Raw genomic sequence first — 16,722 nt, 5'->3', positions numbered from 1 at the left:
CACAACACCACACGTGTGATCGATCCTCCACAACACCACACGTGTGATCGATCCTCCACAACACCACACGTGTGATCGATCCTCCACAACACCACACGTGTGATCGATCCTCCACAACACCACACGTGTGATCGATCCTCCACAACACCACACGTGTGATCGATCCTGCACAACGCCATCAGTGAGTGAGATCCTTGTCCACGTGTTTGCTGTTGGACATGACAACACTCCCAGTCTACACAACCTACGAGACTTGCCCCTTCCCAACCAATGTAACATTATCAGTGATTCATAATGAACTTGTAAGTTCGCTCCACGTCTATTTTCCTTTTGTACTGAAAGCTTTGTTAACAATCCGTTTCCCAATGTCCCTATGTCTAACATGCCATTTCTGTACACTGTATATCATTAGCTTTTGGCTGCTATATGTTTCAATACATAATCATTTAATATTATTTACACACAGCGTACATGCACCACACACACACAACACATTGCCACACAACGCTGCTGTGACTATCAGTACAATCCGTGTCTTGTTTAAGAGCTCCGAGATCGCAGGTTACAAAGGTATTCTCAGGTAGAATGATGGTTGCGGTGATTTATGTGGACATGAGTACAGTATCTTCACCTTCGCCTCGTCCACAAAGCAATGTCTTCTCTTCCCTTTCTTAACCAGTGTTATTATCTTCTTCCTTTGCGACCTGGCCCGGCCCGTGGCTATCTTTGGGTGGAATCATCCTTCGTATGCACCATGGGTGACAGATTGAATGTAATGTACTGTATCTTCTGATTTTCATATCTTGTCCGAGCAGAAGAGTGGATCATACTCAATGTAGATTTGTGATTGGCAGTGACATATGCTGCCATTGGTCATATTTAATGCGGTATATTATCGTACTATTCATGTTTGGTGCATTCCACACACCGGTGTTGGCTGTGAAACTCACTTCTCTGCAGTGGGTTATGCAGGTTATGTTCCCAGAGCCCCTCCTCCCCGTGCCAGGAGTTTTGGGGAATCAACACTCGCCAGCTGCTAAAGACAATAATGATATTGGAGAAATAGTTGAGGTGACTACAGTGTGTGTGTGGAGCTGAGCTGTATTGTGTGGGGCTACATATGTGACGAGTGAGGCAAGGACTCGCTTATGACGCAGAGGAGCGTGTTGATGCTGGACCAACAATACTGCATCACACTCATCCTTCCTGGCACTGCCTCCTGTCCTTCTGTCTTCGTCTTACACAGTTACTGGACACGTGAGCCCCCTGGCGCGCCCGTCACTCACTAACACCTCTCTTCTTTCTATAAGATCTTAAAGGACAACTCTCGTTCTTTGAGACGACTTCCTGTCATGTGTAGTGGTGGAATGGCCTCGACAGTCCAGTAAGGTTGATGGAAACAGAGTAGCGTGGAACAGCTCGTGTTTATATATGCATATAATTATATAACGCCATCGTGCTACCCCACTAACACCATACAGTACTAACACATTACGTAAACCACTCGCCGCCAGTCTTACAAAAAATCGAAATGCATATCTATACGTCACACTAATTTACTAAAACTATTATAAATACATGAATTGTGCAGCGAGTGTTGCTACAACCTGGCCCCCACCTGGGTGTACACCACACTAACGCTGTAACATGAACTCATGACCATCACTTGATATATTCTTACTCGTAGTTATTAATAATGTGTGTGTGTGTGTGTGTGTGTGTGTGTGTGCACGTTGTTGCCCGTACAAGTGATGATTCTAGATAATTCTCCAGAAACCTTCAGTGGGATCTAACCAACCTTACCTTTGTGTAACTACCCAGGAGGTCGGTTCAGTGCGGTATTTTTATGTTTTAGACACCTTACAGTTAAAACGAGGTCACACTAGTATGTCCTCTTGATCAAAATCGTTAAAACCGTTTCATCTACAGGCAATAAATTGGCAATTTCGTCGACCCAGTGACCGTTTCAGCAACCAAAACAAGCAATGACATCAAAGTACGTAATAACAGCGGCTATCACTGCCTTAAAGGTGCGTTCACGGATGACAAATATCCGCGGGAAATCAATGAGTCCAGCAACTTTGTCTCTCAGAGCAAAAAAAAAAACCTATCGCGGCGACACTTGACAGTCAAGTCAACGCTTCTCACCGTTCGAAAGTTGTTGATTCAGACGATCCTCCGTCGCCCGGAGTGAACTTGGAAATTCTAAAGTATTATTTCAGAATATATCCTTCACAAATTATCCTCATTTATGCCTGATTGTCTTAGTTTGAAATATTTTTTGTATTACATGTATGAAATACAAGCCCAAATTATGAAAGTAGGGTATTGCTAAAAAAAAACGAGACAGCACGACGCAACGAAATGGCGGCGTGGGAATCTGATCTTCAACTCTACATTCTCCAGTAAATATGGATTCTAGGTTATGAGTGGCATCACTATAGGCGTAATAATTCAAGAAACTTAGCCTTGCTCAAGCGATGATAATCACATATTGATTGAGAATCTTCCAGACCGACTTCTTGCAGCAATTGTGGTACACGTCTTGCGGTATTTTCTTGCCAGCCAGGAACGTACCCATGCAGGTTTTTCTTGTGTTTAACCTTCTTTAACTGAAATGCGCGTGTTTTTAAGGCAGTGACAGCCGCTACATTCACGTACAGATGTGTATGTCACTGATTGTTTCGGTTGCTGTTCGATGGATCTTTTACATGTGTAACCACTGGGTCGACGAAATCGCCAATTTACTGGCTGTCGATGATACAATTTCAACGATTTTGATTAACGGGACATACTAGTATGACTGCGCCTTAACGCAGGTTGTGCCAAGTGAATCCTGAGAGATACAGGCTCATTACAGGGGACATGATACAAGTACAGTAGGTTAGCATGGTTACTGCACAGTACTTCCCTCACCTAGGTTCTACAGTCATGTCTTATTTATTCCTGATTTTATTTAACGAGCATTAATGTCTTAATATAGCGGCGGAGTGAAGAAACCGCTCATCTCCTGTCCCAAAGGCCGCTGGTTCCATCCCGGGGTACTCTCAGCTCACCCAGCTGCAAATAAGGATAGCAAGAGAAAACGGACCCAGGAGAAAACGGTCCAAACCAGAACGGCCCCACTCAGACTGTCAACATGACTGCTATCATGCTCAGTTTTGGTTAGGTTAGGTTAAAGTTAGGCCGTTTTGGTCACACGGTGGGGCCGTTTTGGTCACAGGGTGGGGCCGTTTTGGTTAGAGTGGGGCCGTTCTGGTTTAGGCCGTTTTCGACTGGGGCCGTTTTATCTCGAAACCCAAATAAATACCCAACTTTACAATTGAAGAAGTGTAGGAAGTCAAGTGCAGTGTCGGCCACTCCAAGGTTCGGCGTACAGTGTGCCGTATTCATGGTGTCCTTATGTGGCGGTCAAGCGTATGGGACGCACTTTAACCTTTTTTATGATCCCAAGATCTCGTAGAGTTGTGGCAGATTAAAAGAAAATCTCCATCGGTTGAAGAGTAATGAACAACGTTGAAAAACCATTATTGGAGATAGTTTATTAACCCCTTGGGTACAAGGGATCTCTCTCTGCTGAATAAAATCTTGTGGCGTTAGCAAAATTAAATATTTACGTTGGCATTCAGTAGTGAAGGGGTTAACAATATTATTTATCGAAGTCAATGTCACAACAGTCAGCTTAAACTAATTTTATAAGCTCCTGCCACAGCACTGTCAGCTTAAACGGATTATAAAATTTACCGTCACACCACTGTTAGCATAAACGAGTCACTGTCACCTTAAACTGATTACACGGTTTGCCGTTTACCGTTACAGGACTGTCAGCTTAAACTGATTACTCGATTTATCGTTTACCGTTACAGGACCGTTGGCCAACGACTGATGTCGGCTGAACTGAGATAAAATGATGCATGATTAATGTTACATCTACTTGAAGCAATGATTATGTTAGCTAAAGAAACAATAAAGACAACACATGACAGGACATTATTCTTGGTAGTAGCTGTCTGAGGACATGAGAAGTGTAGACTTATCGCATTCTTCAAACTGCTGATACCTGGGGAATATTTAGTGTTACCTGTATTGCCTCAAGATCCTGACTCAAACCTGTAACAAAATCTTAATCCTTAACGTAACTCTAAATAAACTCAACCCCAACTTAACTAAACCTTAACTAAATCAACCTAAACAAACCTAACCTAACTTAAACAAACAAAGCCTAACCTAACCGAAACAAAACTAACCTAATCTAACTTAACCTAAACAAGCCTAACTTAATCTAATCTATTATCACGTTTTTCTACAGGTTCGTGTATGTACAGTCCCCTTCACCAGTGAGTTTACAGGGGCTCATCAAATAAACATTCCACAAATTATTATCTTTGAGGTATTTGTTTTAATGTTGTTTTACTTTGATTCCATAGTGAAGGGGTCTTATACGTAGCTTAAACACGCACCACGAAATTTTAATGGATTATGATAACTACTTTATTATGCAATGAACACATCTGATGGATAATTAAATATTCAGCTCAGTCAAGTAATACTTAACTGTGATTATATATATATAATAATAATAATAATAATAATAATATTAATCATCATCACTGTTAACTTTGATAATTTTACTTCTGTAGTTCCATGAAACAACATATATCTTAATAACGAGGATCCTCACGTTATGTGTAGTTTGGTCCACCTGTACAGTTTACACTCGATGGTGCAACATATACAGTATAATTAGTATCTGTCCCTCGTCGCCTACATGACGCGTGGCAGCGAATCATAACATTATCCTTAAACAGTCGACGTCACGTCCAGGTACAAAGTGGTGCTCTAACGCCACTCACCCTGATTATGACGTCACTCAGGATGATATGACATCATTCAGCGTCTATTTCTGTAGAATAACATTGAAAATTTACCTCGAATAAACATTATCATGCAATGCCATGAGCCAGTTCTCTCTCTCTCTCTCTCTCTCTCTCTCTCTCTCTCTCTCTCTCTCTCTCTCTCTCTATATATATATATATATATATATATATATATATATATATATATATATATATATATATATATATATATATATATATATATATATATATGCAAGTAAATCACTGCAGGTGCGCGTGATCCAGGAATATACTGATAACCACAAGGAAAAAGAAAACACGAAGTTCCCAAGCGCTTTCGTGTAATTCACATCTGTATATATATGCCTTGTTATGTATTTCTCCTTAGTCTGTACTCACCCCTGAAGATGTGAATTACGCGAAAGCACTTGGGAACTTCGTGTTTTCTTTTTCCTTGTGGTTATCAGTATATTCCTGGATCACGCGCACCTGCAGTGATTTACTTGCATATATATATATATATATATGTATATATATATATATATATATATATATATATATATATATATATATATATATATATATATATATATATATATATATATATATATATATATATATATATATATATATATATATATATATATATGACTGGCCAGGGGGTCGTCTTTCCCCGTACACCGTCCCTTTTCCCCCAGAACACAACGATCCACGGCGGCCATTTCCTATGGTCACTAACACAAGCACTTAGGGCACGTCCTTCTCCAAGCTAGGTCAGGTAGCGTCTGAGCTAGTTTGTGATATTCAGTTTGGCTCATGAGTTCACCACTGCCATTTTCAATTTCCCTCTTAACGAAGCTCAAATCACTGACAGTACGTTAAAGTGAGTTGTAAGAGGTTTGTTGTCGAGAGACGGAGATAAACTTGAGAATGAATGATAGGCCTTAATTAAGCTTGAATGATGTAATATCATTTTGGGCTCAAGTAAATGAGGAAAAAACCGAAGTTGGGGAAAAGTCAGTTCCTAATATAGCCTCGTTAGCATCAGCACTCTTATTTTCTGGCGCCTCGGTGGACAGAATATTATCCTAGATGAACGTAGTGCACACCAAGCTCAGAAACAGACTCAATGTCGGTCCTCCATCAACTGATGAACGACTAGAAGCTGAGGAAGAGTTGGTGACGCTGGATTAACATCTCTATTATACGTCTCCCACATACAGTATAATATAATGAGCACACCGTCTGTTAAAAACATTATTCAAACTAATGTTTACTATTGTTATACACGAAAACATTTTGTGGGAATTTAGATATTATTCGTGGGAATTTGAAGGGGAAAATTGGGTAAGTAAACAGGAATTATATTGTTTGAGAAGTGGCAACACTTATTTATTGTTACCCTTGGGCAGAGGGTTACAACAGCGGGTACACTAAACAGCGCGTGTTTATCGTGGAAAATATTTTTTACCTTAAAATTTTGCAAAGGTTGACAAGAGGAGTTGCAACATAAATTTCATGATAAACATTGCAGGAGCCACACACTGTGTGACCATACATCAAACACTAAAAAACACTGGTTAATGCATCACAATGAGTGGCCACCACACATTGCACCACACACGCTACACCAACCACACACTACACCAATACCACACCACACCAGACCACACAAACACACTACACCAACACTGCACCGTACTACAGAATGGATATAGAATCCCTAGAAAGAATTCAGAGGAGAATGACAAGACTAATACCGGCCATTAAGAACCTTGAGTACAGAGACAGATTAAAGCATCTTAATGTGCACTCCCTCGAGAGACGTAGTGAGGGGCGATATGATAGGTGTATAAATGGAAGTCAGGGCGAAAAAAAAGGTGATTATAACAAAGGTACTCAAACTATCCAACCAGAGCGGTAGTTGCCACAGTCTGACCGGTTCCCCTTGTTCTTATAAATATTGACGATGGAGGCCTCTTTAAGAGCTTGGGGGATTTCTTCTTTCTCTCATATATTCCCTAGGAGAGAGTGGAGACGGCTAGTAAGCAGAGGTCCTCCTGTTTTATACACCTCGGCTGGGACTCCATCAGGCCCTGAGGCTTTGTTATTCTTCATCGGTTTGATGGCAGTAGCTGCCTCATCAAGGGATGGAGGATAGCTGAGGTGGGTCAGCTCTGGATGTTGAGGGACCTGCTGGGTAGTCAGGACATCTACATTGGTGTTATAATTGAGTCGCGAATGGTAGTGCTCTTTCCAGCAGTGAAGGATGCCTTCTTCGTCTTTAATTAGGGAGTTACCATCGGATGAGCGGAGGGGGGCTGCACCATGAGTGATTGGTCAACATAATATTTTAGTGGAATTAAAAAATTTGCGCATCTTGTGCTGATCTGCAAGTTTTTTTGCATTTCACACACTTTAGTTTTCAACCATTCGTTCTTTGGATTGCAAAGTTCGAGCTGAGCCACCGCTTGCTTCTTGTGGAAGAAATCAGCTTCAAATGTTTGATCCGAGACTGAGAGTTATTCTGATAGTCAGTTAAAGCAGCACATTTGTCATCGACGAGTACGTTGATTTCTAGGCCACTTTTATCAAATTAGCCCTGGTGTATTCTTTCGATCTGGCCGAGGGTCTCTCTGCAGGTTTTTGTCATGACAGTGTTGAGAATATCCCATTCGGCACTGGGATTTGGGTTCTTTGTTGTCGGGATGTTTGTCAGCCCATATTGGAGCTGCTCTCTCAAAGCATGTACTATTGCTGGATCCTCCAGACGCTTAGTGTTAAAACCACTTTTGGAGGCTTGTTGCCTTCGCCGTTTTGGGGCGATGTGAAGTGGGAGTTTGGCTCTGACGAGCCGATGATCAGTGTCACAGTGGTCTGAGCCACGCTTGGCTCGGGTGATGAGGACATCTCTGCGATCTCTTTCTCTGACAATGATGCAGTCAATGAGATGCCTGTGTTTGGATCGTGGGTGTTGCCACGAACCCTTGAACTTGATGGCCTGCCTAAACAATGTGTTGGTGATATTGAGGTTATTTTCAGCACACTTGCTGAAGAGGAGTAGGCTGTTGGGATTACAATTGCCTTTTCCGTTTCTCCCTATGAATCCCTGCTATATTTCAGCATCTCTTCCAACTCTGGCAGTGAAGTCGACTAGGAGCGCAACTTTATCTTCTCTGAGGATAGAGGTTAGCACTCTGTGCAGAGTTGTGACTAGAGACTCCTGGCAGTCATCTCTGCCTGTCCCCGTCACCACTAGTCTTTTGCCAAAGGACTTCGGGGGTATAGGAATATAGGCTGCAGCCACACATCTTGGCTCTCCCTTTTCCTGATCCAGTGGTGCAAGCAGGTGCAACGACTGGGGAAAGTAAGAATTGCAATGGACTGCCGATAGCCCAGTTTGTTGGTTTTCGCCTCAGTAGCCTGTCCATCTTACATTGCCTTCATCGGCCGGTGTAGTCGTTGGGTTCCCATGTTGGTCACCTCTTCCGCCGTTGGGGTCTTACTGGAGCTCTGTAAACATGTCTGCCTGTTGTAGAGCTCCACCGCAGATTTTTCGTTAGGTGACACAGCAGGAGTCTTGATGGTGAGGAGGCTGTGTACTGGCAGGGGGAGATTTATGCATGTTGTTTCCCTGTTCGCCAAGAGGGCTAGTCAGCGGCGGTAACTGAAAGCAAGAGGAAGCAAGCAGTGCTTGCACTTTAACATTAACATAATGCTGCCACACTAGACGCATTACACCACCCTGTGCACACACACACACACACAATACAGCGCCCTCCATACCCACAAACAACGCCCTCCATACGTCATTCGCACACACACACACACACACACGCACAATACAGCGCCCTCCATACCCACAAACAACGCCCTCCATACGTCATTCGCACACACACACACACACACACACATACACACACACACACACACATACACACGCACACAATACAGCGCCCTCCACACACACAGTTTCACCATCACCATGAGACCACATTCACTTCCCTTCATATCTGGCGTCAAGCACACCTTTATGTAAACGCGCCCGTGTGTGTGTGTGTGTGTGTGGTGTGTGTGTGTGTTGTGTGTGTATCCTTGTCAACAGCCAATATAAAAAAAATTTATCAACACATTAACTTGGTGAGGACCATTACCTGACCAATAAGGACCACCACATTACCTGACCAATAAGGACCACCGCATTACCTGACCAATAAGGACCACCGCATTACCTGACCAATAAGGACCACCACATTACCTGACCAATAAGGACCACCACATTACCTGACCAATAGGACCACCACATTACCTGACCAATAAGGACCACCACATTACCTGACCAATAAGGACCACCACATTACCTGACCAATGAGGACCACCATTACCCTGACCAATAAGGACCACCGCATTACCTGACCAATAAGGACCACCACATTACCTGACCAATAAGGACCACCACATTACCTGACCAATAAGGACCACCACATTACCTGACCAATAAGGACCACCACATTACCTGACCAATAAGGACCACCACATTACCTGACCAATAAGGACCACCACATTACCTGACCAATAAGGACCACCCATTACCTGACCAATAAGGACCACCACATTACCTGACATAGGACCACCGCATTACCTGACCAATAAGGATCACCACATTACCTGACCAATAAGGACCACCGCATTACCTGACCAATAAGGACCACCACATTACCTGACCAATAAGACCACCACATTACCTGACCAATAAGGACCACCACATTACCTGACCAATAGGACCACCACATTACCTGACCAATAAGACCACCACATTACCTGACCAATAAGGACCACCACATTACCTGACCAATAAGGACCACCACATTACCTGACCAATAGGACCACCACATTACCTGACCAATAAGGACCACCACATTACCTGACCAATAAGGACCACCACATTACCTGACCAATAAGGACACCACATTACGACCAACAAGGACCACCGCATTACCTGACCAATAAGGACCACCACATTACCTGACCAATAAGGACCACCGCATTACCTGACCAATAAAGACCACCACATTACCTGACCAATAAGGACCACCGCATTACCTGACCAATAAAGACCACCACACACCTTCACATATACACAAGCCGTGGCTCGTGCTGCTGATCGTCATCCTGTTAGTGGAAATTTTATTTTAGATTAAAAAAATATATATATATATATATATATATATATATATATATATATATATATATATATATATAATCAATATTGACAGTTGACGACGGGGTGCTTTGTATCTGGTGGTCAGCGGTTAGCGTTCCCGGTCACAGTCATAGGCTTGTGGCGTGGGTTCAATCTGCGGGTTGAGGTGTTGATTGTATGTAGATATCGTTTTATTGGGCTAATGAAATATAAATGGATCTCGTGTTTCGAAGCGGATTTGGTAAACGTTACTTGACCACCTAAGGATACGGGTGGTCCCATTAGAGGTTCACGGTGTAAGCTCGTTGAACAGGCTTTGTGTGAAATATAACAAAGTCTAGGACTGCTTTTAGTATCCTGGTGGTCGGGTTGGCGGTCCATCTGGGGCGTGGGTTCTGGCGGGTTGAGTGTTGATTGTATGTAGAAGTCCGGTGTTTATGTAATATATATATATATATATATATATATATGATTTTTCATTTTGGCTCAAGACTGACTGACTAGTGTAACTGATATTTATTGTGGTGGGGGCGAGGGACCTAGGTAAGGCTACTGGTGTACTAACAGTGTCGTCATCACTCCGGTCATCCTCATACTAGAAATTATTACAACGCTCAGGTGCCGCGATGCTTAGTGAGGGGCCGTGTATGACGGTGGGTACGCTCGATGCGGGGCCGAGAGATCTCGTGACCACCCCGCACTGTGCCCATCGTCCACACTGCCCTCAGCCACAGCATCGTCTGCACGCGCCTCACATCACCTCCTAGTGCCCTGCCATGCCTCACAGGGCACCACGCCACTTTGACTCTGAGCGGTCCAAGATATCAGAGGCACTCTATAACTCACTCAGCATCATCTACCAAGTATCATCCACTTGAGATAATACGGTGGTAGCGGAGACGCAGCATGGAGGGCCTTGCCACCCCAACTCTCCGCGGTCATCATTACCAAGTAGTGTTATTATAATTATCACGAGTAGTGTGAGAGATAAAGCAGCAGCTGGTGAGAGAGAAGTGTGGCTCACCTGTACACACACCTGTCCTTCCCTCAGGTAAGTCTTAACACCACCACCTCTTACTCTTCGCATCCACCATTTTCTCAGGTGTTCCCTCACAGGTGATGAAGTACTGTGGTAACACGGACTGTGTTCACAGATACGTCTTGCCTGCTACTCTCTAAAGAACCTTACCTATTGGCAAATAATGGTGACGACGTCTTGGTCGCCCATGGAAAGACAAATTCTTATATAAGAACGTAAGAGTGGAGGAAACTGCAGCGGGCCTATTAGCCATACTGGGCAGTCCGTTTTACACCCAACCCCTATCGCTCATATATCCAACCAACCTATATTTGAAGCTATCCCACCTTCCGCAATATACTGTATGTCTGAGACGAGACCATTTTTTGTTTATACTGAGTTTTCCTCATTCCACGATAACACCACCAGTTGTAGTATATATTACGCTGATCTTATACAAGTGATTTATCAAGCGGTGGGAAGGTTGATATAGAAATCCGACTGTGAGAAAGATTTAGGAGTAATGATGAGTAGGAATCTTAAACCAAGTCAACATGTGTATTTGCTCGAAACAAGGCTAACAAAGTACTTGGGTTCATACAAAAGAGGTTATCCTAAAACTAAATCTTGCGCTTGTGAGACCTCACTTGGATTATGCAGTTCAGTTCTGGTCACCGTACTACAGAATGGATATAGAATCCCTAGAAAGACTAATCCCGGGCATTAGGAACCTTGAGTACAGAAACAGGTTAAAGCAACTTATCTGTACTCCCTCGAGAGTCGTAGAGTGAGGGGCGATATGATCGAGGTGTATAAATGGAAGTCAGGGCTAGACAAAGGTGATATAACAAAGGTAATCAAAATTATGCAACCGGGAGCGAACTCGTAGCAATGGTTTTAAATTAGATATATTTAGATATAGGGACGAGATAGGTAAACACTGGTTTGAAAATAGAGTAGTGGACAGGTGGAACAAATTACCAAATATCATCATTATTTCGAACACGATAGATAGCTTCAAACAGAGGTTGGATAAATATATGAGCGATAGGGGTTGGGTGTAAACAGGACTGCCCAGTATGGGCCAACAGGGCCGCTGCAGTTTCCTCCATTCTTATGTTGGTATGTACTCATATGCTGCATAACACGGTACGTCGGCACCTGTTCCTAATGTATCCAGCCTCACTCGCGTATATTATGGACCATCGTCCTTCCGTACATCATCACATCTAGTATACAGGGCGTCCTCAAGTATCTGTCTATTTGTCGAAATAATAGTAATTTAGATTTTTGTTGCAGGTAATTGATGATGAATGTACATGACCGTGTGACGGTAGTAACACTATCCGAGGAGGACGTACACCACCCCGATGAAGGTTTTTCACATCACTGGACTGGGTGTAGTAGAAACAGGCTCTGGGCAGTTCCATTTCCGGATTTAACACATTTATTTTTTGCAAGGAACTGCATCAAGTTAAATGTGTACCCGAAAAGTGTTGAGGATGTTTCATGCAACAATAAATAAAATGTGTTAAATCATCGGGGTGGTGTACGTCCCTCCTTCGGATAGTGTTACTACCGTCACACGGTCATGTACATTCATCATCAATTACCTGCAACAAAAATCTAAATTACTATTATTTCGACAAATAGACAGATACTTGAGGACGCCCTGTATAATATAACGAGCAGTTCTACAGTCAGCATTTTTATTAGTCATACAAAATATGACCTGAAGCAAGCAATTATTGGTGCTACCAGAGCTGTTATGATGGAAGGGGGTTTGTGGCTCATTCTCTGGGGCGGGTAGTGGCTCCCTCTGTGGGGCGGGTAATGGCTTGATCTCAGGGCGGGTAGTGGCTCGATCTCCGGGGCGGGTAGTGGCTCCCTCTCCAGGGCGGGTAGTGGCTTACTCTCCGGGCAGTGGCTCACTCTCTGGCGCGGGTAGTGGCTCGATCTCCAGGGCGGGTATGCCCTCTTTGGGGCGGGTAGTACCCCTGTTTACGGGGCGGTTAGTGGCGGGTCGCTGGGTTTGGATGAAGGGTGTTTGTGTGGCGCATAAAAAGATGACAATAGTGCATGACCAGCAGTAGTGGTGTTCCCTCTGCTGCCACCTTACAACCAGCCCTTGCTGCCGCACAACCAGCCCTTGCCACCCCTCACAACCAGCCCTTGCTGCCACCCTTACAACCAGCCCCTTGCCGCCTTACAACCAGCCCTTGCGCCACCCCTTTCAACAGCCCTTGCTGCCACCCCTTACAACCAGCCCTTGCCTTACCCTTACAACCAGCCCTTGCTGCCACCCCTTACAACCAGCCCTTGCTGCACACCCTTACAACCAGCCCTTGCTGCCACCCCTTACAACCAGCCCTTGCTGCCACCCCTTTCAACCAGCCCTTGCTGCCACCCCTTACAACCAGCCCTTGCTGCCACCCCTCACAACCAGCCCTTCTGTCACCCACAACCAGCCCTTACTGCCACCCCTGCTGCCACCCCTTACAACCATCCCAGCTGCCGCCCTTACAACCAGCCCTTGCTACCACCTCTGCTGCCACCCCTTACAAGCAGCCCTGCTACCCTGCTTGCTACCCTTACAAGCAGCCTTGCTACCACCCTGCTGCCACCCCTTACAACCATCCCAGCTGCCGCCCTTACAACCAGCCCTTGCTACCACCTCTGCTGCCACCCCTTACAAGCGCCCTTGCTACCACCCCTTGCCACCCCTTACAACCAGCCCTTGCTACCACCCCTGCTGCCACCCCTTACAACCAGCCCTTGCTACCACCCCTGCTGCCACCCACAACCATCAGCTGCCGCCCTTACAACCAGCCTTTGCTACCACCCCTGCTGCCACCCCTTACAACCAGCCCTTGCTACCACCCCTGCTGCCACCCCTTACAACCAGCCCTTGCTACCACCCCTGCCACACCCCACCACCACACTCTTATTTCATCCTAAAGTTTTAACTTCTTGTTTCGGTGGTGCCAGGTCATACCTTGCCGTTGTTGTTGAGTAACTACTAGAAGAGACTCCCACTGTTATGTAGAGTCTTCAGAACCTTTTCCAGCGAACACAGCTGCAGGAGGTTTAAATTTAAGCGTTAAAATGTAAATTATTATCGTTGATGGATAACTTATGTAGATTATCGCAATATATACTTCAACTGTCACCTTAATAAGTCCTCAACTTCTTAACTGCAGTCAGTAGTTGTAGAAATAAACAAAGACTGTATTTTCTCTGCCATCTCGTTGTGTTAGTAATATATATATATATATATATATATATATATATATTTTATATATATATATATATATATATATATATATATATATATATATATATATATATATGACAAGGACCACTCAAACAACCATTGACGCTTTGTTCACTGACTACTGGCCATCTCTTCAACATTATTTTTACGTTACGAATCACTACCGCTGGCGACCAACACCTGCTGAGTCACTCGTCCATGAATGAGTCATTTTTGTTATTATTTTAACTCCTGTGAACATCATCCATATATCAGTATCATGTTATCACTATTATGTACACATTAATGATATATCAACAACGAGTCTTTACTATTATGAACACGTTATTGATATATCAACAACGGGTCAACACCATTATGTACACGTTATCTATATATCAACGAGTCTTCACTATTATGAACACGTTATCGATATATCAACGACGGATCATCACTTGCTAATTCACCGAGCAACAGACCACCTCAGCCATACAGTACTACAGATTATCTTCCTGAGATATATGTGGGATTTTAGCCAACACCTCATAGGCCAATGTCTCCCCTTACATATTGATACAACCTGCCCAAAACCCTGCCCTAATATCACCCTGGGCGTGGCTACCCATCAGTCATCGTGGGGAGGCATTTCATCATCATGTCGGGGCGTCCTCAAGTCTCTGAGGATGAATAATTTAGGTGGCATCCTCCGTGTGATGCAGGAGAGACCCCGGCGGTCGGTACATTATGGAGGCGACCTGCCTTATATGTCACCCCAGACCCCATCAGCCCAGCGCACCAGATTTCTATTCTTCTTGTTTGTTCACTTGTTTGTACCTCATTCCAGATTGTCTGTCTATGCTTTCGTCAGTTTGTTTTTCCTTCCGTCAGTTGGTTCCTCCTTCCGTCTATTCGTCTAGCCTCCTCTGTTTCTCACTCCGACTGTTCGTCTAGGTTTCCGTCCTTTCATCAGTTTGTTCCTCATTCCGTCTCTACACCTATCCTTCCGTCTGTTCGTCTATCCTGACAGGTTCTTGTAGAACACGTCACCTGACAGGTTCTTGTAGAAAACGTCACCTGACAGGTTCTTGTAGAACACGTCACCTGACAGGTTCTTGTAGAACACGTCACCTGACAGGTTCTTGTAGAACACGTCACCTGACAGGTTCTTGTAGAACACGTCACCTGACAGGTTCTTGTAGAACACGTCACCTGACAGGTTCTTGTAGAAAACGTCACCTGACAGGTTCTTGTAGAACACGTCACCTGACAGGTTCTTGTAGAACACGTCACCTGACAGGTTCTTGTAGAACACGTCACCTGACAGGTTCTTGTAGAACACGTCACCTGACAGGTTCTTGTGAACACGTCACCTGACAGGTTCTTGTAGAACACGTCACCTGACAGGTTCTTGAAGTACACGTCTGACGGTTCTTGTAGACACGTCACCTGACGGTTCTGACGTCACCGGACAGGTTCTTGTAGAACACGTCACCTGACAGGTTCTTGTAGTACACGTCACCTGACAGGTTCTTGTAGAACACATCACCTGACAGGATCTTGTAGTACACGTCACCGGACGGGTTCTTGTAGTACCGTCACCTGACAGGTTCTTTAGTACACGTCACCTGACAGGTTCTTGTAGAACACGTCACCCGACAGGTTCTTGTAGTACACGTCACCTGACAGGTTCTTGTAGAAAACGTCACCTGACAGGTTCTTGTAGAACACGTCACTGACGGGTTCTTGTAGAACACCCGACAGGTTCTTGTAGTACACGTCATCTGACAGGTTCTTGTAGAACACGTCACCTGACAGGTTCTTGTAGTACACGTCACCTGACAGGTTCTTGTAGTACACGTCACCTGACAGGTTCTTGTAGAACACGTCACCTGACAGGTTCTTGTAGTACACGTCACCTGACAGGTTCTTGTAGTACACGTCACCCGACAGGTTCTTGTAGTACACGTCACCTGACAGGTTCTTGCAGTACACGTCACCTGACACTGACGGGTGGCTGAACACACTACAGACAGGTGCGGTATATTTAACTCCCGGAGAGTTTTCTGTATATTACGTTAACGACAACAGTACTTTTGAGCTGATCATAAAACAAAGGAACATCGGCGGAGTTAGAATACATAAAACAAAGGAACATCGGCGGAGTTAGAATACATAAAACAAAGGAACATCGGCGGAGTTAGAATACATAAATCAAAGGACCATCGGCGGAGCCTCAATTCACAAGGTTACTACACCAGAGTGGCCAGGTGTTCAAATGACAGGTATGAAGAAAAACTCCTGTATGTATTTCAAGTGTTTTAATGAGATTTCAAATGTTCTTTCCAAACTCATAGCGCTTCAGTCTTCACCTCTTAATGGAAAGATGATGACA

The 16,722-nt window shown here is 44.2% G+C and overlaps 1 long non-coding RNA gene across 1 annotated transcript in view; it reads left to right on the top strand.

Moving 5' to 3' along the window:
* The first annotated feature begins 10,788 nt into the window (after window positions 1-10,788).
* Window positions 10,789-16,722, top strand: part of LOC121863751 — a 65,175-nt gene continuing 59,241 nt past the window's right edge. The window contains exon 1 of the long non-coding RNA XR_006088453.1: window positions 10,789-11,110. This is a non-coding gene — a long non-coding RNA (uncharacterized LOC121863751). The remainder of the gene's footprint in view (window positions 11,111-16,722) is intronic.

This window comes from Homarus americanus, unplaced genomic scaffold (genome assembly GCF_018991925.1).
Source record: "Homarus americanus isolate GMGI-L3 unplaced genomic scaffold, GMGI_Hamer_2.0 scaffold40248, whole genome shotgun sequence".
Classification (NCBI taxonomy): Eukaryota; Metazoa; Arthropoda; class Malacostraca; order Decapoda; family Nephropidae; genus Homarus; species Homarus americanus.
The sequence above is the reverse complement of the archived record's forward strand: the minus strand, read 5'-3'. Positions and strand labels throughout refer to the sequence as shown.